Source organism: Carassius gibelio, chromosome B8, assembly GCF_023724105.1.
Source record: "Carassius gibelio isolate Cgi1373 ecotype wild population from Czech Republic chromosome B8, carGib1.2-hapl.c, whole genome shotgun sequence".
Lineage (NCBI taxonomy): Eukaryota > Metazoa > Chordata > Actinopteri > Cypriniformes > Cyprinidae > Carassius > Carassius gibelio.
This window is the reverse complement of record NC_068403.1, coordinates 19,173,864-19,184,611: the sequence shown is the minus strand read 5'-3', so window position 1 is coordinate 19,184,611 and position 10,748 is coordinate 19,173,864. Positions and strand designations below refer to the sequence as shown.

At 35.2% G+C, this 10,748-nt stretch overlaps 1 long non-coding RNA gene across 1 annotated transcript; it reads right to left on the bottom strand.

Moving 5' to 3' along the window:
• Nucleotides 1-7,219: 7,219 nt before the first annotated feature.
• Nucleotides 7,220-9,891, bottom strand: LOC127963694 (uncharacterized). Its single transcript, XR_008154881.1, has 4 exons — nucleotides 9,747-9,891; nucleotides 9,151-9,228; nucleotides 8,449-8,556; nucleotides 7,220-8,355 (listed from the first exon to the last, which is right to left on the bottom strand). It is a non-coding gene; the product is annotated as an uncharacterized LOC127963694 (long non-coding RNA).
• Nucleotides 9,892-10,748: the final 857 nt, after the last annotated feature.

The window sequence follows — 10,748 nt, the reverse complement described above, 5'->3', positions numbered from 1 at the left end:
ACAATGTTTATGCAAACAACTAATTTCGAAATCTTAACCGACCAGTTGGTAAATAGCAGGACAAAGCATCTGGTAGCATTACTTCACTTGCAAAGAACCAGAAATTTAATCCAATTTGAAAGAGAAATGTACATGGCTAAGATATAAGTCTGTCAACTGAGAAAAGTGGAATGAAAGAAACTGAAAGTGTTTTTACAACTCTTTCACTAAAAGTCAAATGATAGCTTTCAGTGATGAAGAAACCAGAATGTCTCTATTATTCATTAGAAATCGCACCCTCCAGTGAGCTAATAACTCGAGGACTGCTGCAACTGTGAACTCAAGAACCATATCAATCTGATCTGTGAACAAATAATTCAGGGCTGTATTTCTCAAAAGCTTTATGAGCCAAAAAATATCACAGAAACCAATGTCACCACTGGTCTCTGAGGTCTATTGATGCTTACAATGCTTTTGGGAAACGCTGCCCAGACTAGTTTGTGTTACCCGAATCAAACGAAAGATTTGACTCAAAAGAAAGATTCGTTCATGAATCAATACTTGTCTCATGAACTATTATAAACATGCTGAGGAGAGCTGGGTCTGATGTAAAGAAATATATATATATATATATATGTATTGTAAAGTCTGTTCTTCACACAAAGCTTTAACCACATTAACCACTTTAATGAAACTTCTATCTAATGGTGTTTTTTTATTTGGTCACCAACAGAGAATATATGCAAAAACATGCAATATACTGTACATGACATCCTCTAACTTCTAAATCACAGCATATCCATCAGTAAATGCGCTCCTGAGCAGCTTGTAACAACAGATGCTGGGTCTTGACCTCCAGAGGGTGACATCGATCAATCAGAGCTCAGCAGAAGTTTCTGTTGATCGTGGCACAGGGAACAGATTCAGGTTAATTTGGTTTTGATCGATCTGTGTTGCCACTCTGTTCACGTAAACTAGCCCTCTGTGAGTCATTAATAAGATTGTGTCAAAATATAGGGTAAAGTCAAACTTCTAGAAGGCACTGCTTGTCCAAACTTTGTTTTGATTTACACTGTCAGCATTGAGTGCAGAACAGTAGTCTATAGTTTCTACAGTAATACTTCCAGTTCAGGTTAGGATGTGCTACATTTCATGATGGCTACATTAATCTAGAGCTGATTTTTATGGCAGTAGGGTTTTTATTTATACAGTTTATATATGTTGTATATTTAAATATTATTTATAACTGTGATCTGTTTAATGTGAACATATAATGTCTAATATAAAATGACTTTAATGCACCTATTTTTTGTTGAGTGCGTTTTTAATTTCTGCATTAACATTTATTTGGATGTTTTTCAGGCTCCAAGTGAAAAATGTCCTGAATGAAATAAGAACAAAGAACTCTAGTCTGGCGTAATCATAAATGTTTATTTCTTAGACATTGTATGTTAATAAACATTCGAAAAACTTTCTGCAAAAATAGAAATTTATAATATATAATACTGTCAAAATTGTAAAAAAAAAAAGGTGTAAGTAAAATATGTTATTAATTTCTACCAATGAGTCATCAAATCATGATATAAATGCAAGGGTGTCTTTTATGTATCTTTTATTTTTTTATAATTCCACACTAAAGGCAAAATGAATGCTCAGCTGGTGCCGTCTAGTGGTTATGTGGGGAAACAAATTGATCTACAGTAATGCATTTGGTCATGTGAAACAAATGCATTTAGTCATGTTGCATGCACTATATTAGAAAACACAATGCTTTTATGAATGTTTATACATTTTTAATTAATTGTTTTTCAACAAAGTAGCTGTGGTGTCTACATAATAAGCATCTGTCATTATGCTATATTGATTTCAGAGCTCTGAGAATTACCTATAAGAGTGTTGAAAGAGACAGTGAAACAGTTTGTGGCACCATTAAAAGAAAGTGGCACTCTAGGCAGGGTCAGGAAATCAGAGATTGGCTTGCAAATGGAGAAATTAGAGAGGGCTATAGGAAGAGTGAAAGAAGAGACGCAGGATAAAACGTGTCTCAGATCTAGGCTAGTGGCCCTATATATTTACAGGGGCCCTAAAAACTATTTTGCTGCTTAACGAACGACTTAAAAATGTATGAATGTCTATTCATCAGATCTTTAAACTGGAAAATATTAAAGAAAGATTCAAGTTTGTTAGGCTTTAAACCTATTTTAATTTATACAATTTTAGTGTTCAAATCATGTCTGTAGCCTGGGTTTGAAATTTAGTGAGGTCTGGGGTGGGTTAAAGGGACAGTTCACCCACAAATTCACCCTCATGTCATCTTAAATGGACATTATTTTCAGCATTATTACCCTTAATTCACATCCTGGTAAATGGTTCAGCATATTCATGACTGTCTGGAGTGCATTCTTCCTCACGCGTACGCTGATGCCGCTGTTTATTTACAACAGAGGGAGAGCGAAGATAACATTAGCATCAAGCTACATAACACATTTTCTTGTTAATCGCTGCACCTAAAAGGATGTTTACACAAGAAATGCTAAGCAGGTGCAGCGATTAGCCGATTATAAAATGATATAACTAGCATATGTTTCAGAAACTCGTTGGTGGTTTAAAGTGAGTTTTGAGTAAAAATGTATATTAATCTCATTAAGTGTGTTATGTAGCTTAATGCTAATGTTATTCTTCCCTCTCCCTCCATTGTAAATAAACCGAAACAGATTTTGGCGAAATTTAGCATTACATCACTTGCTCACCAATAGATCCTCTGCAGCTGAATGGGTGCCGTATGATTTTAGTCCATCACTTCACATCCTGTGAAGTGAAAAGCTGCATGTTTGTAAGAAACAGATCCATAATTTAGACGTTAATGGACTCTATCCATAATATTGCTTTCTCCAGTGAAAAAGTTGTCTCATCTGAATCAGGAGAGAAATATGCAAAGATTAAGCACCGGTAACAAATGTAAACAGTCCAAAATATGTTGGTGGATTCTTATGTGTGAGGAAAACAGGAGATGGATGTTTGTTGGCCAGAGGCGACGGTTTAAAATTAAAATGCCATAATGATGGATTTGTTTCTTACAAACACACAGCTTTTCACATCACAAAATGGACTGGAGTGGTGTGTTTTATTGTGATGGTTTTATCAGCTGTTTGGACTCTCATTCTGATGGCACCCATTCACTGGCATCCATTGGTGAGCAAGTGATGCAATGCTAAATTTCTCAAAATCTATTCCAATGATGAAACAAACTCATCTACATCTTGGATGGCCTAAGAGTGAGCAAATTTTCAGGAAATGCACATTTTCGGGTAAACTATTCCTTTAATTAGGAGATTATTTGATGTCTTGTGACTGTACAGCATACTGTACGTGCATCCTGTGAAATTAGAGCATTCTACTTGTCATTCTCTTTTACTCTCCCTCTCTCTCTCTCTCTCTCTCTTTCTCTCAGATCAGCACTACTTCCTGTTCATAGCTTTAATTCCTAGGCAGTCAGGATATGTTCAGATATATACAGCAGAGCTCTGTCAGGACTTTGAGGACCTCACTGGCTGTTTGGTTTGGATTACTGTCCACGGCTGGATTGGGAGGTGTAATGTTATCCAGATAACAAATCAGCAGTGTGTTCTACATTGGGTCACATTGAGACTTTTCTGCACTGAGCAGCAAAACCCTCCAGCAGGCTGAGGACGTCGGTATGGTTTTGTTTCTTCTTTGAGAAAGAAATTGATCAAGTCTAATTTGACAATCACAGCAGCATAATACCCCTCATCTGAATATTCATGAATATGAATTTTATTTTTACTGACTAAAACTTGTGATCTGGAAACTCTTTCCTAATTGCGGAGGAAGTCTGAGGACAAAGCAAGAGCCAGAGTTTTGCTTTTGAAGGGATGTTTTTAGAGATTGGTCTGTGTGCTGGTGAAATTTGAATGGACTTTTCCACAGTAGTTTGATATTGACTGTTCAGTCAGCATTTAAAACATTCGAGAGACATTACTGAAGACATGGATGCAGTGAAGGACTGTAAGAATGAGTGTCAGAGGGAGCTGGCGAGTATGCTGAGCTGCTTTTACGGCTTGGTCACCGGCTCTTTCGCCCAAGGTACTTACTTTGCTTTGCTACATTGCTCTGTCTCTCTCCATTCTTTTCAAATGATCGTACTCCTCATTCTCTAATACTGACTTTTATGAAGTTTCTGCACATGGGAAGTTTTGTAAATATTCAATTTCAAATAGGTGAGAACTGAGACAGTGCTGAATCTGTGTTTTTGTCATTTTTTTCCAATAACAAATGTTGGTTCCACTTTATTTTAAGGTGTCCTTGTTACAGTGTAAATTATACATTTAAGAACTGAGCAATATTAATCAATTACATGTACTTACTATATGAGTAGTGTTAGGATTAGGGGTTTTGTTTAAGGTTACTTGTATGTAATTATGCAAAATGTATTATTATTATTGCTATTATAACAGTAAGCACATGTAACGTGTAACAAGGACACTTTAAAAGAAAGTGGAAGCCAAATGTCTAAACATAGTAGTTTGTGTGTGTAACAGGAGCGCTTTAACTTTCACCACGAACCGGGACGTTGTTCTGTGTCACTGCTGGTCAAATGACAGATGTCTTTTCCTTTGACACCACTCAAACTTACTCACCCTTGGCCTGTTCCTTTTTTTCTTCTGTAAAAAGATATATTAGGAAAAATGTTCACGTTGCTCTTTTCCAATGAAAAAGGATGGCGACCATGACTGTCAAGCTCCAAAATGCCATGCACATGTAAAATGGTTAAATGTTTAAAAACCCCTTTCAACTTTATCATTGATTTGTTTGTCCCTCTTTTGAATTCTCCACCAAACTCAAGTCAAGTCAAGTCACCTTTATTTATATAGCGCTTTAAACAAAATACATTGTGTCAAAGCAACTGAACAACATTCATTAGGAAAACAGTGTGTCAATAATGCAAAATGATAGTTAAAGGCAGTTCATCTAGGGAGTTCATTTATTTGCAATCAAGTCAAGGATATCACTGTAGATGAAGTGACCCCAACTAAGCAAGCCAGAGGTGACAGCGGCAAGGAACCGAAACTCCATCGGTGACAGAATGGAGAAAAAAACCTTGAGCGAAACCAGGCTCAGTTGGGGGTCAGTCCTTCTCTGACCGGACGAAACCAGTATTTCAATTCCAGGCTGCAGCAAAGTCAGATTGTGCAGAAGAATCATCTGTTTCTTGTGGTCTTGTCCTGGTGTCCTCTGAGACAAGGTCTTTACAGGGGATCTGTATCTGGGGCTCTAGTTGTCCTGGTCTCTGCTGTCTTTCTGGGCAGTAGAGGTCCTTCTGTGTGCACCTGTGTGCACCTATTGGTTTGTTAAGCTAAACATGATTGTCTTAACATGTTCTCCACTGTGTGTACTGATTTACACCACAGACACAGAGAGGCTGAGTCTATTTCAATTCCACTTGCACGGTCATATCGAGATGTGAACCCCAGGGTCAGGAGGGAATGAATCATTTCCAGGCCCTGACAGAATCTAGCCATTTCTGCTCTGAGTTTGGGTTGAAAATCTACAGAAAACGGTGGGATGCTTTCAGACAAGGTGAAATGTGTGAAAATGGAACTGAATGCTTTTAACCTTCATAAAATAGTGGATAAACACACATTTTACAAATCTTCCACAATGGTGTCCTTGAGCTCCACATATGGTCTTGACCATGAAAAATCTCAGGAAAAACTTTACACTGTCAAATAGATTTGCAATATATCTGCAAATGTCTGTTTGAAATAGTCTCTTGACTGGTTGCAGGTTTTTTTTTTTTTTATCTTGCAGTCTCAGCAGGAGCAGTTCAGGTTAAGCAACCGAATATGATCATAAGTCTTGCTAATTAAGCATGTATATGTCCCTCAAATAGTCAGATCGACTCAATCTGTTGTCTCATGTTTCAGTGGCCTTCAGCCAGGTCAAACAACCAGGACGCAATATGCAACTGTCATGCAAGTATCACAACAGTCATGCACTAGTGCCTCCCAGTGGACAGAGCAGTTCATTACACTACACACGACTGAAGCCAAGGCTTTCAATGTTTGGGGTCAGTGAGATTAGAGAAGATATTTTTTAAAAGTTATTTATGTATTTAGCAGTCATGCTTTAAACAAATCAGAAGTGACAGTAAAACAATTTCACGGAATTAGTGTTTTTGCTGTATTTTTTATTAAATAGAGACAGCCTTGGTGAACAACAACAACAAAAACATGGGTACTATTGAATTTTATATATTTAATTGATAATATTTAAAATATACAAGACTAGAAAATTATACATTTCATTTGTAATAAATAAATATAACTTGATTCCATGAAATGTTAAAATAATTACTCGGACAATAATTGTGTAGCAGTATCACTGTCCTAAATTGTACATACATACTGTACTTTGTACAGTACAGTAAACAGGGTCTAAAAAAAACAGCCTATGCACGTTTTTAAAGATCCTTTGGTCTGTTCTCAACGAAGGGGTTTTGCAGCACACCTGTTTTATTCATATGCTCATATTAATACTTCCACCTCAGTGAGGTGGTCACGGTGTGAGAGGAGAAAACTTTCAAACATAGGCCACAGGAGAGAGAGTGTGTGCTGTGTTTTAAGTGAAAGGTCATCGTAGCGCTGGATCTTTGAAGTGCATTTCTCTCTCACATGTATCTGTATCTGGATGTCTGACCCATAGTCACCAAACAGACTGCTCAATGTGCTTTTTGACACACTCATACACACACAGAAGTTGTCATCTGCTTTCTTGGGGAAAAGGTGGTTCATGATCACTGTGGTTGACGTTTGGTGTGGTTTCTGTAGCAGTCTAAAATGGGGAGCGTGATGGCTACGCTCTCTTTAGAAGCGCGTCGGCGTTTCTCGAGACCCAGCTTCCTGGCTGATTGTCGTCACAGTACGGCTCGCTATCATCGCTCAGGTAACACGCATCAGAACAACACTCTGTCTGTCAGCTGGCTGTGTTTTGTCACTTTAATTTGGCATGCTCAGTTTGGCTTAAGGTGGATTTATTAAAGCATTACTTTTACAGTAAAATTAGAAAACAGTAAAAGTTTGTTTTCATCATCCATTCATTGTATGTTTATAATTTCAAGTTGATTATGTTAAATAGAACAATATTTTGGACGACATTTTTATTTTATTTTGTTTTGCATATCGTTTTTTGAGCTAAACATAATTGAGAGAATGAACTGAGAAAAATTAAGTAAACTATGAATTATGTAAAATATAGCAAAAATAATCAAATAAAAAAATAAAGCCAGCATAGATTTCTCAGGTTTTTGGAAAATGAATGTATGGTTTATAACTAGGCTGTCAATTTAATACTTTAATTTAGCATTTACTTGAATTATTTGCATAATACATAATGCATTAAATAATGCATCTAAAATTGTCAATAGTCAAACACTGTATGTCCATGTACACATTTTAGCAATAAAACTATCCATTCTGACTCTAAATTTTGATTTGATGAGTTAAATTCAAATAGCAGTAAAATGTTAAATTAATTTAAACACATGTGGGTAGACACATTATATATTGGATCCTATATGGCAGTTTATTCCTATATTTATTAATGATACATTTGTTGAAGATTGATAATCTTTTGTTGTATATTTTACAGAAGCAATGAGCCATATGAGTATGCAGTCCCCACTTAATATTAGCTGTCTTTAAGTACTATGTACTATATAAAATGAATTATTTGGTTCAAAGTGCTTTTTGCATTCATATTATATTGCAAATAATTTTGCTGCTGTTGAGGTGGCACACGGTTAAGGTTAGGGACAAGTTTGATGGTTTGGTTTGGTTTAAGGGTGGGTTTAATTATAGGGTCAGCAGTATGATATACAGATGTTACTACAGAAATTATGTTCACATGTAATTACAGAAGAGTATTTTTTAAATATACAATGTAGTGTACAAACACAATAACTGCATTGTATTTAAATGATTAAATGCAAGTCAATAGTAGGTAAAGACGCTTTATATTAAGTTTGCCAGTCTGTGCATTACAGTGATTATACCATCACTCAAAAGTCTCATTAATGTCTGCAAATTGAGTCCTCGCTTGATCAAGAGTCTCATAGACTGACAGTCTCTCAGTAGCAGAGGGGATCAGGCTCTGGTAGACCGAGCTCATCCTGACATTGGTGTATTCTTGTTCTGCTGACGATGACTGGTGCTCATCCTAAACACAAGAGAACTGATCAATTTTACAGAATCTTACTCACATCAGTGTCTTTTGAAGATAAAGATGATGTATTTGCCTTTATGTTTTCTGGTCCGCTGCCTTGATTTAAAGCATCACCCACCTCCGGTGTGATTTTACCTATTCAAAAGAGCAGTTACTATTTTCTGTTTAAACAAGGAAATTAATAATTGTAATTATTATGTATTATTATTAGTATTAATTATATTTTACCTGTTTTACGGTTTTGCCTGTATCTCTTGGAGAATCCATGAAAGCAATGGAACAAAAACACCAACACAATAATAGCACAGATGCTATATAACATATAACTGATCCATTCTGAAAATAAAGGATAAAACTGATTAGCATTGCCGCTCGTGATTTTAACCTCATACCCCATAGTGTGGTCCAAAAAAAAGCCATTTATGTTTCTAAACAAACAGTTGGGATATTTATAAATAAAAAAAAAAAATTAAAAAAAATTGTAAAATGAACAAGAAGTACTTCTTATTCTGCCCTATTTCTAGGTCTTGTGACACTGATCATGTGACCAGATGCTTAGATTTTTTTATATTTCCATTGAAGCTGAAAATTCTCTTTGGATTATCTCAAAGTATCAGGATTCACGCAAATTTGTGGAGATCACGCAGCTCTGATTTGTCAATAAACTTTGAATAAAGTTTAAGAAATTCAGAAATTAATTTCATAAATTTAGACTGTTTGCCGAAAACAGACAATAATTTAAATGTGTTAAATTACCAAAACATGCAAAATACAAGTGTTCTCTGACTTCTGTATGCCACTGTATGTTTTCACACAGCGCATTAACATCTCCACTGTATGCAAGTGTTATTTCTCAAGACTGTAGTACTGAAAATACTGCAGAATGACTATGAAGTATTTTGAGCTGAGAATGTGTAAATATAAACATACGTGTTACAAAAAAAATGGGTGCAGATGAAGTTTGGTTCCATGAGAGGTAAAATGCTGGTGCATCTGTGGCCCCAACCACTTGTGAAAAGGCAGCAGATATGGAAAAAAAAGGATAAACAAAAATGAAACACAGAGCTTTTCAAGTAATAATAATGTTTTGAGAACAACAAATTGATTGCTAGCACTAAAAAGAAATAAATCACCCAAAAATGCATTATTTTTCATTATTCGTTAATCTTCATTTTGTTCCAAACCTTTAAGACTTTCTTGAGAAAAAAAAAGCCTTTCTTTTTTAATACGCAATAAAAATCACTTTAATTTGTAATTAAATGAGGGTGAGTTAAGAACAGAATTTGCATTTTGGAATGTTCATTAAAGAGATATCCTTTGTGTTAAACGCTTTAGATATTTAGCAATTTTACGCACTTATACGGAAGTCTGCAATGCAAGTCTATCATCATATTCAAACCACTGATAAAGTGAGGCGTACATGTAGCATTTCATACTTTAGGACAACAGCTTCATTGGCAGATATTTAAATAAATAAAAACATCAGCCAATCAATCAATTATTGAGCAAGAATAATGGCTACTCACTTCTTACAGCAGGAAATCTGAGTAATGCTGACAAAGCTCCTTACTGCTATAAGAGCTTCAGGATGTATTTTCACTTTCGGGCAGAAAGAGACCCCGCCTCAAACATAAAGAGCACTCCTTCTTACTGAGTTCAGACAAGAATCAGACCTACAGAGATTCAGTAGATACAAAGATAAATAGTTAGTTTTTTTTTCTTCAAAGACTAACTGTCATGACTACTTTTGAATCTCAGTAAGTCTCAGTAAGATAGAAATATGACAGTGTAAAGTTACTTCACCAATACTAATAGTACACAAGTCACTGTATTTTATTACCAACAAAAAACAACAAACATTGATCCTTGCCAAAAGGTTTGCGCAGTAATGTGTCTTGTCCAACAGAGGGCCTTGTAGGACATTTACAGTTATCTGAACTACAGTTGGCTTTTGTGGATAGGAAATCAGGAAAACAAGTGTTCAGTTATCTAAGATGTTGTTCATCTTTTTCTTGGGACCTAAAAGGAAATAAGATTAACACAAAATAACTTTATTTTCATTTTCTTTTCTTTTTATATACGTATACGAATGAAACTTAACTAGTCCTAATTGATAATTTAACCTATAAATCTTCTAACTTTCTTTCTGCATTATGTCTGCTTTGTAAAATCATCATCTTCTTCTTTCCTTTGTTGGGTTCCTCAGGGGTCCATTCTGGGACTATGACTTTTTAACATGTACATGGTTCCACTTGGTAATATAATTAGGAAATATATATATATATATATATATATATATATATATATATATATATATATATATATATATATATATATATATATATATATTTATATTCATTTCATGCTGGTGATTAAGTTAAAACTGTAAAGTTTGAAAAGTTTAACTGAAGTTTTGAAGTTTAAAGTTTAATTGTTAAATTTGAACTGTAAGTTCCATTAAAATCTAGACATTCCCTGCAGACTCTCGTGGATTGTTTTAAGTACATTAAATGCTGGACTAAATTTCC